Consider the following 15,556-nt stretch of genomic DNA (forward strand, 5'->3'; position numbering starts at 1 on the left):
TAGATTTCTAACCTGTGTCAGTTGTCTCTGAACACCGCCTTACTTCTCCGATTCTGACTTGTTAACAAATATCTTACACACAAAGTGAAAAAAATTAACTTCAGTGAAATAAATCACTTACAAATAAAATCAGCCATGCATCATTGTTTAACATCGCTGGCTTCAATCCTTGCTGTTCCCGAGCTTTGTTGGGAGATAAGAGGGAGAGGCTTGCTCTTGCACAGGGAGCCAGGAGCAGCAGGCAGAAGGCCTGAGAGATAAGCAAGCTGGCCGAGGTGCGGGAGCCCTGCGATTTACATAATCACGCCTCTGCTTCCTGGTGAGGCGTCAAGAAACACAGGGATGGCCTCTATTGATCTTTGTTGAACTGGAATACTAAACAACATGAGAAAGCTTATAACTTAAAGCTTTGATTAATGTTTCTTACATTAAAAAAAAAAAAGTAGAACAGCTGTGAATTGAATTCTTTTATACACTCTGCCAACATTCTATCTAAACCAAAAAAAAAAAAAAAAAAAATCGGTTTCAAGGGAAATGAAGATTTCACACCACTCTGGCTGGAGGTTTAAAATCATTTCTAGTGTGTAGGTGAAAGAACATGAAGGATCCATGGCAAAGCTAATTTTTTTTAAAGATCTTAGTCAGCTCTTTCTCCTCCTCATGAGGTACTAGGGCTTAATTTTTCTGTGTTGTTGCTGTTGGGTTTTTTGGTTTTGTTTTGTTTTGTTTTAACTCTTGAGAAAGCTTTGTTTCTTAAAATTAGAAGAAATTAAATAATAACTAGATATTGGCATTCCTTAGCTGCTACATTCTTAAGGCTCCAGGTTAAGATGTTCCTGAAACAAATATTGATGAACTTTGTTTCCTATGCATACTTTAGCATCTATATAAATTAATTTGATCTTTTCTTAAAAGTCACAATGACTTAAATCAATTCAAATGAGCCAGTGTGTAGGTAACACGTTAAGTGAGTCTCAAGAAGTGATTTGGGTTTTCTAAGACCTGCTATTTGGAGGCAATGGCTGACAGACTTCTTTAAGAGCATCACATTTGCCAAAGTCACTTAGCAGATAAGGGTCTGACAGCTCATGAGTGGGCCCTGGAAGCGGTACAAAGGGAACGTGAAACCAAAGATGAGATATCAAGACAAATGCTGGGCTTCCTCTTTCCAAATTATTAGCATCCGGGTGGCATTTCACAATGTTCAGGGTTTAGGGCATTCAGTGTTGAGTGATAAAATTTTGGGTACACATATCATGCCAATCCATGAACGTGATTTTAAGTCTGAACATAACGTTCTCTGTCATCACTTTGCATATATATGCCTACAACAAAGATTAGGAAGGAACTTGGAAAGAACTTGATGTGCACTGAAATTTGGGGGCCATGCAGTGAGGGTGGAGCATTTCCAGACCATAAATAGGCATGTTTTCAGAAGCACATCCTCTCCTCCTTTCCCTGCCAGTTTTGCTTTTGAGGAATCCCTATCCGGGCCTGGTACCACTTTTACAGATGAAAATATTTTTCATTTATTCAGTGTTAGCCCTATTTTCTTGGGACAAGTACAGTCAAACCCAGATGAGCCAGCTAGCTGAAACGAAGAAACAGAGGTAGACTCTGCTCTTCCAAGCAGCAAGCCAACTGGAAAAATTGACCCTGAGCGGCTTAAGCCCCCACAGTGCACTTAGGACCCAATCAGACCATCTCGGCCAGCAGTGCCATCAAAGCGGGGCCTTGGGCTCCTGCTCACATGCATATGCACAATCTGAGGAATTAGGGACTCCCAGGTTTCCTTTGTATCCTCCCTGCAAGGGGCTTTGTCGTTAATGCAGAGGGAGAATAACCTGAACCCTGTATTCTTTCCATACTATATTTGTAGCAGCAAGCAGCCCCCTTTCCTAGAGGGAAGGCTTATAATATCAGCCATGGAGTCCTACGCATAAGTAAGAAGTATGCTCAGTGGGAAGGGCTCATGCCCAAAGATGCTGCTGTGGGAAAATGCCTTCTCCTCAGACTCCCCCTGCCCCAGTGCTGTTACTTGTCACCCAAGGAAGCTATAGAGGGCCACAGTGGCCAAGTATACATGCTTCTCTTCATGATTCACTGTCAGCCACCCATGAAGATGTCAGATCTTCAGTAATTAGGCTCATGGGTGGGTACTGAGCTTTTTAAAAGGAGATTTTAAAATATATATATTTTCCCAGTCAGAAAATGTTATTTTAAAACACCACCTACCTCATACCTCTTCTGTCCACTATCTGTACTGGTAATAATACTCAGTGTATGATAGGCATTTGAGCTGCTTTCTCTTAGCCCTGTAATTTGTGTTCCTTGTGATTCCTTCCCTTTAGGCCAACAATTTCTATAAGGTAGCCAGTGTGAAAATATTGGCCACAATTAACACATACGTGTGTATGTGTGTCTGTGTGTTTGCATACATGTATATGTTTATGCATGTATATGCATGTGTTTAACACACACACGCACACACTTTGGGGTGAGAGTCTCAGCTTGTGTTTTCATGCACGTTTCCAAGGAAGGGGGGCCGGCAGAGAGGCCTTCAAAGGGTTAACTGGAATGGGCGCCCTTGACTGCTGGGCGGGACTGATGTAATCACTGCAGCTCACAGCCAAGTGCATCTGTTCACCATGAGGTCATTCTTCTGCATGCTAATGATTTGGAAAATCAAGTCTAATGTTTGACATTATCAGAAAGGATATAAATAGTATAAATCTTTACTTTGTGGAAGCTGGTCTTATAAACAAGAGGAAAAACAAAAAAAACTTGAGCTAGAACCTGAGATTGCCTCCCCCCCTCCCCAGAACTGCTTTAAAGGTTGTGTCTAGACCTTAAAACCTTGGAGGAATCCACTTGTGTCTGTTGATAAATGAATCCTCAAATCACGATTACAGTCACAGCTAGCAATTTGGTAGTGGAGGACTACAGGTATGTCGAATTTAATAACTAATTTTAATAATTTCCAAGTGCCTTGTTCAGACTCTCATAAAGATTGATTTTTTCCAAAGATTGTCCCAAACCAAATTAAACAAGTTGTTCCCAGTATACGCAAATCAACTGTTTGCCGAACATGCCAACACTGGTTTGGGTTCCTTTCTACTTTAATATTGCTATGGGGAGCCAGCAGAGGGAGCACAAATCTTTGTTTATTTGTGAGCCCTACATAAACATGTTTGATTTCTCCATGATATGGTCAGAAATACTTCCTCCTTCATGATAGGCCATATTGTAAAGGTTCCAGGATTTAGAACAAGTGGGAGGAAATTCCTCACTAGGGCTCCACTAGATTCTGCCACTTTTAATGTAGGTCATATTTGGAGCTTAACCCAGATTAGTCTGAGTCGGTCTTAGGATGCTGCTGCCAGCGCGACTCTTGTACTGTAAGCTTTCATCAGTCACACTCACGACATGCATGGTACCCTCTTGGAAAGGATTATTATGCTCACCTGCCTGATAAACAAGACTCCTGTAATTTTCTCCTACAGCAAAATCAAATTAAGTTCATAGAGACTATCAGAAGACTGGTGTCACTGGATCATTCTGGTGACCCTTCTAAGACTGCAGGTGTACTGGTCCCAAAGTGAATCGGGCAAGTTGATGCTACACAAGCTCCTTTTATAACCCACCAGCCTCTGGCAAGAGGAATAAAGCTTCTACTTGCCGGAGCCCTGAACCATGTGCAGTGCTCACCTGTGCCAGCACATTGTAGGCTTGCCCTTCTGCCCACAGATCCCACTGTGGCCAGTTTGCTGGCAGTTAGCCATCAGGTTGATTCCCCAGACACTGTACAAGGTAGCCTCTAACTATAACCCCCCGAAAGATGACAGATTTCCCCCATTCATTGAGGGTGGTCATGTTACAGATTCATTCCATCTCTCTGTCTCTCCTACTCCCCTCTCTGCCCTCCTTTCTCTGTTCTTCCCTCCATGGTAAAGTGTTCTTCATAAGGTTTTGATTGATAGCATTTCTTACGTGTTCATCCTCCTCATAAATTTGCTGAAACCAGCAAAGGATCATAGAATGTTCGAGGAAGCTTCAGGAGATATCAAGCCTAACCTCTTCACATTGATTTTGAGTAGGCTGAAGACCAGGCCATGAATGGACAACTGAAGGCCATGTGCAAGTTGGCAGTGGGGCCCTCACCCCTTGTTCCATACTCTCTTTTCTTCCCAAAGTGGAGTCAGGTGTCAGTGACGTCATCCAAGACTCAGATGGTTACCACCATCCCCTACTTCATAAGCTCTCGCCAAACATTGGCTGTCAGGCACATTGGTTGCAGAGTCCCTAATCAGCCACTTTCAAGAGTTTTTCAATGTCCAAAACCCATGTCGCCTCTGAGAGGAGAGAAGCGATACTAATTCAGTTTTTTTCCAACAGAGCTTGTTCAGGAAAGCTGTACCTTCCTCTTGTTGTTTTTCAAAAAGTCCTCATAGGATGAGAATGAAGTTTGGGAAATGATAGTGCTAAGAACGTAAACAGCAGAAGCTCAGATTACCAGAGCTGTTAGTATACACTGCTGTGGTTATTGGTCACTTGGGTGACCAGTGATAACTTCACTGGCCAGCACACCCATGTCATTGTGCCAGTCTGTGGGGTGGCCTCATAGCTGTGGCTGCAAAAGCCTCCCAGGGTCCTCTCATTCCTGCTTCTAACCAACCACAGGGAATGGATGAGGGAACCGAAGCCCAGGATATATTCTGACTTCATGTAATGAACAAATGTGCATCAGAGGCTTCCACATGTCCTGGCTATATCAGTCCCAAAGGTTTCCTAGACCTAGAGAGGCTTCTGATATTTTGGGGGTGCTAGAAACACAGCTGCAACCTGGGCCCAGAGCCCATGCACCCCACACTGCTACCAAACCATAGAATAGCAGCAGAAGGCAATAGCCATCAGCAAAGCTTTAATCCTTCATACTCCATGGCCAGCGTTTGTAGTTTCCTCCCTTGGTATTTAATACAGCCCAGGTTTTCCTTCTTTTGCTTGTCTTCCTCACATACAGCCACCTCAGTCTCTCAGATTCCACTGTCTTTCTGTCCTCCTTGCTCAACGTTAAGCAGAACCTTCTACCTGGCACCAGCCTTCCCAGCTGCCTTGGAGGCTCCTTGCAGGGAGGAGGGATTCCCCGAGAAGGCCGGTTTCCACAGCCGGATAGCTGGAGTCATCTGTGTTCCAGCATGTGGCCTCAGCCCAGTTAGCTGTCATTCTGTGGCTCAGCACGATTCTGTAAGATGGGTTTAATAAAAACCTTCCTTTAGGGTATTCATAAGGATTCAGCAAATTAGTATGTGTAAAAACAGATGAGCACGGTGCCCGGCCCACAGGACCCCTCAGCCAGTGTTTGCTGGGCTGCCGTGCCCACGTTTTCCCTCACTCCATACTATGCAACCCTCTACCTCTTCCAGCCAGTCTTGCTTCTGCCTTCCTCCTAGAACATGTGCCTCCTGAGTCTTCCTTTCTCATCCTGGAGTACACTGCTGCCTGTCCATTGGCCTGTCTCCTAGAAGGGGAGCACAGGCCAGGGACCATGACTGTGGAAATGCCATTGCAGCACCCACCCTGTGAGGACAGTCCCATTCATCAGAGCCATGGCTGCTGACTTGCTATTCATGTTAGCTAAAGACCCAGATGAAAGCTCAGAATTCCATTTAGATCATCCAGAAGTTTCCCTAAATATAAGTGCTCTTTTATCACTGTCTATTTAAGAACTCAGGGCCACCTCCACTCAGCACCCTCAAAACACTTGATTGTAGCCAAGTGAGTGTTGCCACGTGGCCTCCAAATAGCTAACGACCCCACTCAATCGTTCCATCCCAGTAGTTCCTCACAGAGCCAGCCCACATCTTCTGTCCACATCACCAGCTCAACTCTGACCCCCTTTCCATATGACATATATATATATTTTTTAAGATAGAACTATTTATTTGAGAGAGAGAGCAGGGCTGAGGGACAGGAGAAGGAAAGAGAGAATCTCAAGCAGACTTCCTGCTGAGCATGGGACCCGATCTCACAGACCTGAGCCAAAATCAAGAGTCAGATCAACTGACTGAACCACCGAGGCACCCCTATGATGTATTTTTTTTTTAAACTAAAAATGTATTCTTCTTGAAAATGTGATAAAGCATTCATAGGATTTCTTTAAAACACCCATAATCCCATTACCCAAGCCCATCTGCAAATCTCCGCTTGACCCTCCGCCAGAGAGGTGTGTATCTCGGTCTGGGGTGTGGCCTGGGCATGAGGACTTCCTTTTAAAGACTCCTGAGGGCATTTTACTATGCAATCAGGGCTGAGAAGCACTGTCAAGCCACCTCTGTAATGCTTGGTTCCTCATTTTAGTGCCATTGAACTTATCACTCCTATCTTTGTTTTCCTTAGCCTGTGTAAATTTGTGTGCTAGCTATAATGCGGTAAATTCTTTAGAGAATGACACATGTATGGCTTCTTTCTTAAAATATATGCAAGAGGTGAGAATGGGGTGGGATTATGGACATTGGGGAGGGTATGTGCTTTGGTGAGTGCTGTGAAGTGTGTATAAACCTGGTGATTCACAGACCTGTACCCCTGGGGATAAAAATATATGTTTATAAAAAATTTAAAAAAAAAATACACACTGGAGTTGTTATGTTATCCAGGAAACCGCATTTAATAAAGTCAAGGTGATTTTATGACCATGCTCAAAAAAAAAATATATATATGCAAGAGGAATACAATAGAAATGTGGATAGAAAGATTCAGACTGTTGTTTGTCTCCAGGTCACAGATGTGTGTGGGGCCTGAGGCAGAGGCAGCACGAACTCCTATGATTGTGTTTGGAGGCTCCCTCCCTTCCTAGTCTCCTAGTGACGGTGGACTGGTGATGAGCAAGCAATATGGCCAAAGCCTGGTGTGAGAAGGGGCGGGGGGAAGGGCCTGAGTACTCCTCAGACCACATGATGCAGTTTGAATAACTGAAATGTGTTGCAGGATACTTTCATAAGCAGTATTGTGGGTTTTAAAGAGAATTCTTCATTGTCCTGTTTAGCACCAGATTTTGCTTCATGCTTTTCATCCCTTTTTCCCTCTTAAAATGCTTTTATTCTCCTCAGTGTCTACTCAGGGAGGGGGAAGAAAGAAAGGAGACAGACATTTGTTCCAATAGGAAACGATGGCACTCCCTGGACCATGGGGCCATCTCTGAATTGGCCCTGCCCTCCCCCACCCTTGGGACTGTGCTGGGCACCTTAAGGCAACATGAAGGCTCTGGAAGCTTCATTTTCGATGTGTCCCCTATCCTTCTGGAGCTTGCAGTCTTGTTAGGGGAAAAGCAGGTATTTGAACTACTAAAACATGGCTACTTATGAATATGTCCAGATGAGTTACCTCTAAACTGTCACCACATATTAAAAAGATACAGTTTAAAGAAAGAAAGATACAGTGAGCCAATGATTTGGGTCATTTGGGTTGAGATTTCCCTGAGATGAGCTGTACCATCTATCTCCTAAGGCTGGAAGAGACGGGAAACTTATGAAATGTGTTAGATACACTACTAAGTCTTCCTGCCAGTCAATTTTCAACTTTCCCACATTGGCTAAGACTTGAGATGTCCGAGAACTGGAAGGCCATGGACAAGAAGAATAATATGAGGGACAGTCAACGTGGAAAGAGCACAGAGGAAGAAATGACTCCTTTCAGAGCCCGTGTAGGGACCCTCCTGCCCCTGGGGCTGGTACAGAGGTTAGGGTTGTTCACAGATTCCCAGAAAAAGAAGGGACCCAAGATGATTCATTCTTAAGTATTGACATCACATTTAAATTGTTCTTTGGAAGAACTTGAAGATGCTTCTTTTTCTGTGAAATGCCATCTTCAGTTTAGTTCTGATTTCTCAGTCCTTACAGGGTTTTAAATGCAAGTGGCATCTTCCTCCCTCCCTAACTGCTAATTACGGTTCCCGTGACACTTTCGCAGTTGCCAAGAGATGGCCAGCAGATACCAAGAATTTTTCTCAGAGACAATTTTTGGAAATTACTCTTATTTAAATCTTATTTCAAATAATCTTCAAGATTTGTTTTAGAAGAACCTGGAGTTTTCCAACACCCCATGTTCATGTTCCTTGTGAACCACAGCTGTGATGGTCATGTTCTCCCAGTTCTAACAGGTGGAATAGGTGCAAACCTCAGCCCATAGGGTGGGTGCGAGGAAAACTCCATGGTTTTGCTTGAGCAACAACTAAACCAAAGCAGAGGCCAAATGGAATCTCTCTTACCAGCATTTAAGTCTGCTGATGGAAAAAAGAAAGAATATTTTATACTGTCCTTTTCCAGAAGGCTATACAATGATGACTAGGAAGTAAACCTCTGCATAGCATAATAGACAGAAAAGCTGGTTACTTTTCTCCAGTTAACCTTCAAAGACCCTCAAAAGGCCAGGGAGGAAAAAAATAATCCCTAAAAAATGGGAAACATGCCAGTCAACTTTGTTTAAAAATAAATAATATAAAAAACAGATTTACAGGGGTGCCTGCGTGGCTCAGTTGGTTAAGCAGCTGCCTTCGGCTTGGGCCATGGTTCCGGGGTCCTGGGATCGAGCCCCGCATCAGGCTTCCTGTTCACCAGAGAGCCTGCTTTTCTCTCTCCCTCTGCCTGCTGCTCTGCTTACTTGTGCTCTCTCTCTGTCAAATAAATAAATAAAATCTTAAAAAAAAAAAATACAGATTTACAGCATTGACATGGCCAAAATTCATTTCTCAGCACAGAAGAAACCTTACGACATCTCTGTAAAGAGTGCAAAGAGAGAAAGAAAAGGCAAAACCCTATTTTTCAGGCACTTCAGGAAAATGAGACAATAAAATCCCAGATGCATAGAGGACACATCCCATTGCCTATGTCCCCACACCAGGACCCTTCGGCGTCCCCCTCCACCATACCCCCCAGTGCTCAGCCATTACCTGTGGCAGCGTCCTCATCCTACATAGTCACCCAGCCTCTCTTCTCTCCAGCAAGGTCGTCTGACCTTGGCATTGCCCGAGGTGAGGAAAGCTGCTGCAGGTCTTCCAGGACTCAGATGGCAGGGTCCTGTTCCCCCCTCCCTGATCTCAGGCAAAACCACAGAGTGCAGGTTCTCCTGCCATGGCTGCTGAGATACGTCCAGGCAGACCCTGAAGCTGATTTGCATCCCAGAGCCCATGCGTGGTAGTTAGGGAAACCCTGCTCCCTAGCTCTGTCCCCAGGGCTTGGAGAAGCAGCTAGAGAAACAGCCCGACTCCGGTTAACGGCAGAGCCCTGTGTAACATCTGGGCATGCAGCATTCTGAGCCCAGGCTCTCCTGACCTGGGGATGTTGGCCCACTCAACATCAGGGCAAGAGTCCCAGAGAAGAGGTGACCACAGAGAAGAAAGGAAGAAGCCAGAAATTGGGCTTTTCGGGTCACTGGGCTGACTCTGCTCTTTATTCCAGTTACCCAAAGCTGGTGACACCATATTTAGATATTAAAACTCAGACCACCTCAAGTCCTGGGGACATACATGTACCTTTGGTACAGCCTAGGTAGATGGGAACTGTAGCTTCATTCCTCAGAGCATCGCCACATAAGTCAGGGACTTCAGACATTCGTTCCATAAATATTTACTGTGCACTAATGGAGAAGGTATAGAAATGGGCAAAACAGCAGTCCACCCTTCGTGAGACTTATCTTTTAGATGAGTGAAGATGCTGGTCTACTGTCAGGAGCTATGGGGTGCCATTTAAAATGGGGGATGAGAGAGTGCCTGGCTGGCTCCGTGAGTTAAGTGTCTGCCTTCGGCTCAGGTCATGATCTCAGGGTCCTGGGATGGAGCCCCACATCAGGCTCCCTGCTCAGCAGGTAGTCTGCTTCTCCCTCTCCCTCTCCCTCTGCACCCCGCCCCACCCATGCACTCTCTCGCTCTCTCTCAAATAAAATCATTGAAAAAAATAAAATAAAATGGGCCTCACTGAGAAGGTGACATTTGAGGAGAGGCTTGAAGGAAGTGAGGGAGCAAGCCATTTAAATCTTGGGGGAAAGCACTCCAGGCAGACAGAATAGCAAATGCAAAGACCCCAAGGCTGATGCTTTTCTGGCACAACTGAGGACAGTGAGGGGCCCAGTGTGATTAGGGTAGAGCCAGCAAGGGGGTGAGGAGGAGGAGGAAGGTCAGAACAGCCTCACAAGCCTAGAGAAAGACCTTGGCTGTTACTCTAGTGAGCTGGGCATCTCCTGGAGGGTGTTAAGCAGTGGGGTCACATGGTATGGTTCTTGATTAAAAAGATCACTGTGACTCCTGTGGGGAGGATATTCCAGGGGAGGGGCGGGAGCGAAGCTAGTCAGATAATATTTTGTTCCCCATGTATTCCCATCCCCTGCTACACAGCAGGCACAGAATATATGTTGAGTAATGAACGAATGTTGTGATCCAAGAGATGTTACCCCGAACATTCTCCATGGGGCCACTAGAGGGGCCCCTGATGACAATCCCTCCCCCTGGTGCCACAGAATGCAGCCCCTAACTGGAATGGAACAGGTGAGGGGAGCACGTGACACCCACCTCTTGTAGGGGAAGATTTGCGTGGTGGGAAGAAGAAAATGAAAAGGGGATGGGGCAGCACTTTGACCTGTGATCATTTGTCCCCCACCTGCTTAAGACTCGCCTCCGCCAAACTCACACCAGAATCCAGTAGTCAGGAACCCGTGGGCTAGCATGGAGAATCATGGTAGATAACCATCCCCGGTGCACAGAAGACACATAAAAGGACTTGCGTTGAGCCATAAGATCTAGGATACAAGAGAGAAGATTCCTTGGCATTGTTTTGCTCTGAGAAAAACAGTCTCTAGAACAATCGATGAGTAGTAAAGGCTCTTTACCTATATGTAGAAATCACATGACTGCACACTTTCCCCCACAGTCTGCCCTCCACAGAGCAAGATTCATCTCTTTGGCAGTTTGGGAACTGAGGAGTGTTGGTTTTTTTCATTATCAAGCGGCTGGTCGTGTCAAGACCAGGGCTCAGGGGCTTGGCCAAATGAGATTCTTTGCCCTCCTGGAGAGGCCCCCTGCTTTTTGGGGCCTGCTTGTGGCGGGGGGAGCCCTTCTTTTGTGGTAAAGGCAAAATGCTCCTCCCAAAAGGCCAAAAGGACTATTTTATAGGACTTCTGACCTCTACAGTGTGTCCAGTGGCAAATACACAGCCACTTCGACACAGATAACTGAGAAATGTAATTGAAAGTTACCAAAGTAAAAAAAAAAAAAAAAAAAAAAAAAGAAAGTTACCAAAGTGTTGCCTACCTTAGGAGGCAAATGAAACACCACAGAAAGAATTCACATATAGAAAACATCTTAATTATGGAATAAAACTGCTTCCTTCCTGTCTGAAGACAACAGGGTGGCTTTCGTCAGTTTAACAACCAGACAGTCCCATTGTTTCTTTGATGTTTCCTCAGACACCTCAGACAGATACCTGGAACTCCCTGTCTTCCCTCAAGTCGCCACAGACAACACTGCTAAGTTTTCCTGAGCAGCTGATTATTAGAGAATGTAAAAAGTTGTCCCAAGCTGCACACAGAATCCTAACGTGTCCTGAGGAGAATTACACTGTTGTCCTACCTCACCACCCGAGGCCACTCCTGGGTGTTTAGGGGATGGATAAACTCAAGTTAGGATAAACGCAAGAGAACCTCGAAGGAAAGATTAGTGTGTGGTCTGAGAGACAGCCCCATTTTCTTTGCTCTCAGGATGGTGGGTTGAGAGTTTGTGGTGTGACACAGGAGGAGAGTTGCTGCTGGCATCCGCTAGGTGACCCTGTCCCCCTGCCTAGCTGGGCATCCACGGGGTGGTGGGGAGAACCTGATTCTTCCAAAACTTGTAGCCACTTCTGCTGTATCACTTTGGGAAAGGAAGTGACAGGGCTGTTGCCCAGATCACCTTCTGTTCCTTTTTGCCATTTTTTTCCAAACTGCATTATTGAGATATAATTCACCTACCATATAATTCATCCATGTAAATCCTTTCATCGGTTGATGGACATTTGACTATTCCTTCTTTTTGGCTGTTAGGAATATTGCTGCTATAAACTGTCTATACTGTTTTGCCACTTTCTGAGATGTGAATTCAGTCTTGTACAATGAACAGTCCTATCATGGCTAAGATGTAACCAAGATCTTTGTATTCATGTTCTGTGAGATAGCAAGATGGTCTAGAAACCTCTGTCTCTGCAGGGGCCTGACAAGAAAAGCTGAAACCAAGATATTAATCTTAAATGTATAATTTAGTTCAGTTTAACCATGGAGCCATATGAGTACATTATAGCTGTGGAAGAAAAGAGAAGAGTGTTAGAGAACTCCATGGGCATCCCACTTGCTTGCTAAGTCCCTGCACAGGTGCTTATGCACGTGCAGACACACAGGACCTGCGCTCTCTGCCTGCCTGCCTTTTGGTCCAGCTGTCCCAGCTTTCTGATTCAGAACCAAAGTTGATGGGCAAGACCAACGACCAAAAAGAAGAAGCCAGAGCCAGGGCCAGGGCCAGGACACAGCCAATGCTGCTGGGTTGGAAATACTGGAAGCCATCCTTGGGCCATTTGGAAATGTTAATTAAGCTGGCTAATTCCCACTGGTCTTGAGTTGCCAGTGTTGAGTTGAGCATGTAGGCAGGCTTACCCCATCCATGGCTGCACCTGTTCCCTTCCTCAGAGCCATTCCAAGGGGTCTGAATAGCCCAGACAGCTCTCTGATCTCCCACTCTGTCCACCTTCCTGCTGGGAGGATACTTAGCGTGCGCCTGAAGCTGGAACCGCGGTCCACTGTCTCTCTCCCTCAGCCATGCCAGCTCGCAAAACCAGTCCCTTCCTCAATTATCTTGAACCAGTTCATCATTTTCCACACTGACTGTTCAATAATAAGGACCCAAGGAGAAGCTTTTCCTGTCCGATTCTGCCCACTGTCCTCCCAGGTGGCGGTCCCGGATGGCAGCCTTTCCTCGGAGATGAGAAGTTCCATTCAAATCCTTGCTCTTCCGCTCTCCCGGTGAGGCCTGCCCGAGTACACAAGCCTCAAAAAGACCACAAGGCAGAGCTGTGTGGAACACAGCTCTCCTCCAATCAAGACTATTGTTTCCTGTGTTGTAGCAAATCCTCGTTGATATCCGGAGTAGCCAAGAAGCTGCAAGAGGCCCACGAAGCAGGACATCTTTCTCTACGAGTGGCTTCTGGATTCTCCACTCAGAGCCACCAAATGCCTGAATTTTAGCCCCTTGGTGTGTCGTGACACGCAGAGGCTTCTCCCCAGAGGGGCCTCACTCCCCTGCTCTTAGACGCGAACAGAGTCTCTCCCACCTGGTGTGGCTCCAGTCCCCACCGCAGAGGTCCCCAAGACATTTGGATTTCCTCCTTTGTCTCCTCTTCCCAAAACACCAGAAATCCCAAGTGTTTGTTTAATTGCCATACCTATATCTGGGCTTTCAGCATATAAAAAATAAGATCTTGCCGCCCACCCAAGGGGTGGTACCACTCTGCTAGAATGCAGGCCACAGCTCAGCCACCAAAGCCCCCCACAGGCAGGAGCTTCATCTGCTTTGTTCACGGCTGTAACCAAGAGCCTGGAACAGAACCTGGCACATCTCACGTGCCCAGTTGATGAAAAGATGAAGTAATTACGCTCTGTATCTCTCCCACATCCCCCTAAGCATCACAGGCCTACTGTTTCCTTCCCGTCCCTCCTCTCCACACCCCATGTACTCTCGACTGGTGCCTTCCAATGCTGCCCGGGCTAGCAGGTACCTCACGCTCACCCCCAGGGACGTATCAGGAAGCTGACAGCCCTACTCCTCTGTTCCAAGTGCAGGCCCCCACCCTTCAGTAGCACTGCCTGTGTGTCAAGGGCAAGTGACATTTGAGCCCCACGGAATAATTAAGGCAGCCTCCAACTGTCTCTGTCTTTTGCATCTCCTTAACTCACCCATGGACTGGCAGTTGCTGAGACATTCTGTTTGGTCCAGCACACCACACCAGGCTGCATCTGGGGACGCACTGGGGAGAGGAGCAAACCAGTCCTCATCAGCAATTACAAACAAGTCATCCATTGTTAGCTGCGCCATCTGCTTTCTTGGTACGCCCAGCATAACCAGCGCTGAAGAGGTTGCAGCGGAGGGAGGCCAAGGAGTCCCTTCATGAAGAGACCCTTTGCTCACACTGGAGAGGGTAGGTAGCGGGGGGCTACCCTGAAAAGCTGGGCCTCCCCAACTGAAAGAAGAGAGACCTTCGGAGAGATGTTGTACGCCTGCCATTTTCCGTGCACAGAAATGGGTGCCACACTGTGCACAGCACAGTGCATTGGGAGAAAGCAGGAAATCGAGATCATTATGTTATCCAGGATCCATGGAAAACATTCTAGTCTGTTACCAGCAAGCAGCCAGTCGCAAGCACTTCCTCTGGGCTAGAGCACTATCAACGTATAGAGAAGGAGCAGGCCATTTATCCTGAAATTCCTAACCCCAAATAATTCTGCAGAGGGGATGAATTTTCAACAGATTGTAGAGGTGCACATTTCTTCTGGAGAACGCCACTTAACAGTATGTCAGTGGTCCTTCTGACAGCCTTCTGAACCATCGTCTTAGAAACTGGCCCTGCTCCCCGTGCCAACCTTGGCAGGCAGGATCAATAGACAATCCAAGTTTACAACTGCGGCTGAGCAGACAGCAGTCCGTGTCACTGATGAATATCCTTTGTCCAGATTTGATGGTGGTCTAGTGACACTGAATTCAGGAGTGGCATGGGGGTTGGGGTGAGGAGCTATGCCTGGTAGAGAATGAGGCTGAGGACTTGCTAAGGGAAACCCACTAGGAAATATACTGTCTGTGGGAGGGGTGGGGGAAATTAAGAAAACCTGTCACCAAGTCCATAAAACTCGGATCCTGTGTCGGGGTCAGCTTGACTACTGAGATCCTCCTGCTCTGGGCGGGAGGGTGAGCTTGCAGTCCGATCTCACCACAGCAGGGCCCCCTTCCCAGCTGCCTACTATGCAGCAGGCTGCCTGCCTCCTCCCTGGGGACTGTCACATCACCGTTGACACTAGTACTGAATTAACACACTGTGTACACCTCAGAAACCTGTGAAATGAAATGAAGAGGCACACAAACTTGCACACTTAGAGCCTGGCAAGTATTTTTTTCAGGTCATCTACTGAATTCCAAATGCTCCTCTTGAACATTCTTATTTTTGATGTATTTTCGACCAAATCAGTCTGCAGATAAGGGGTGACAGGAAAAGGGACCTGTGGTCAGTGCTGCCTGGTGCCCATGGAGCTCCCAGCAGCATCTACACAACACATCCTAGAAACGCTATTGTCTTTCTCATTTCACATCTATAAATGTGATGGCAGCTAGAATTCTGTCCTGCCAAGGAGAATTTTAAGTGACTTTTCAGTTCGTAATGATCTCCAAAGCTGTGACAACACCCAAGCAGCACAGGAATAAATGTATTATTAGCACTGTGTTCATTATCAGGTTGGGCTGTGGGTTTACTGGGCTTGTATTCATTTGATTTCATGTTCT

At 46.2% G+C, this 15,556-nt stretch overlaps 1 protein-coding gene across 4 annotated transcripts in view; it reads left to right on the plus strand.

The window, feature by feature from the left end:
- Positions 1-15,556, plus strand: part of RALGAPA2 (Ral GTPase activating protein catalytic subunit alpha 2) — a 319,809-nt gene that overhangs the window by 297,501 nt on the left and 6,752 nt on the right. The window lies entirely within an intron of this gene.

Source organism: Mustela nigripes, chromosome 7 (assembly GCF_022355385.1).
Source record: "Mustela nigripes isolate SB6536 chromosome 7, MUSNIG.SB6536, whole genome shotgun sequence".
Taxonomy (NCBI): domain Eukaryota; kingdom Metazoa; phylum Chordata; class Mammalia; order Carnivora; family Mustelidae; genus Mustela; species Mustela nigripes.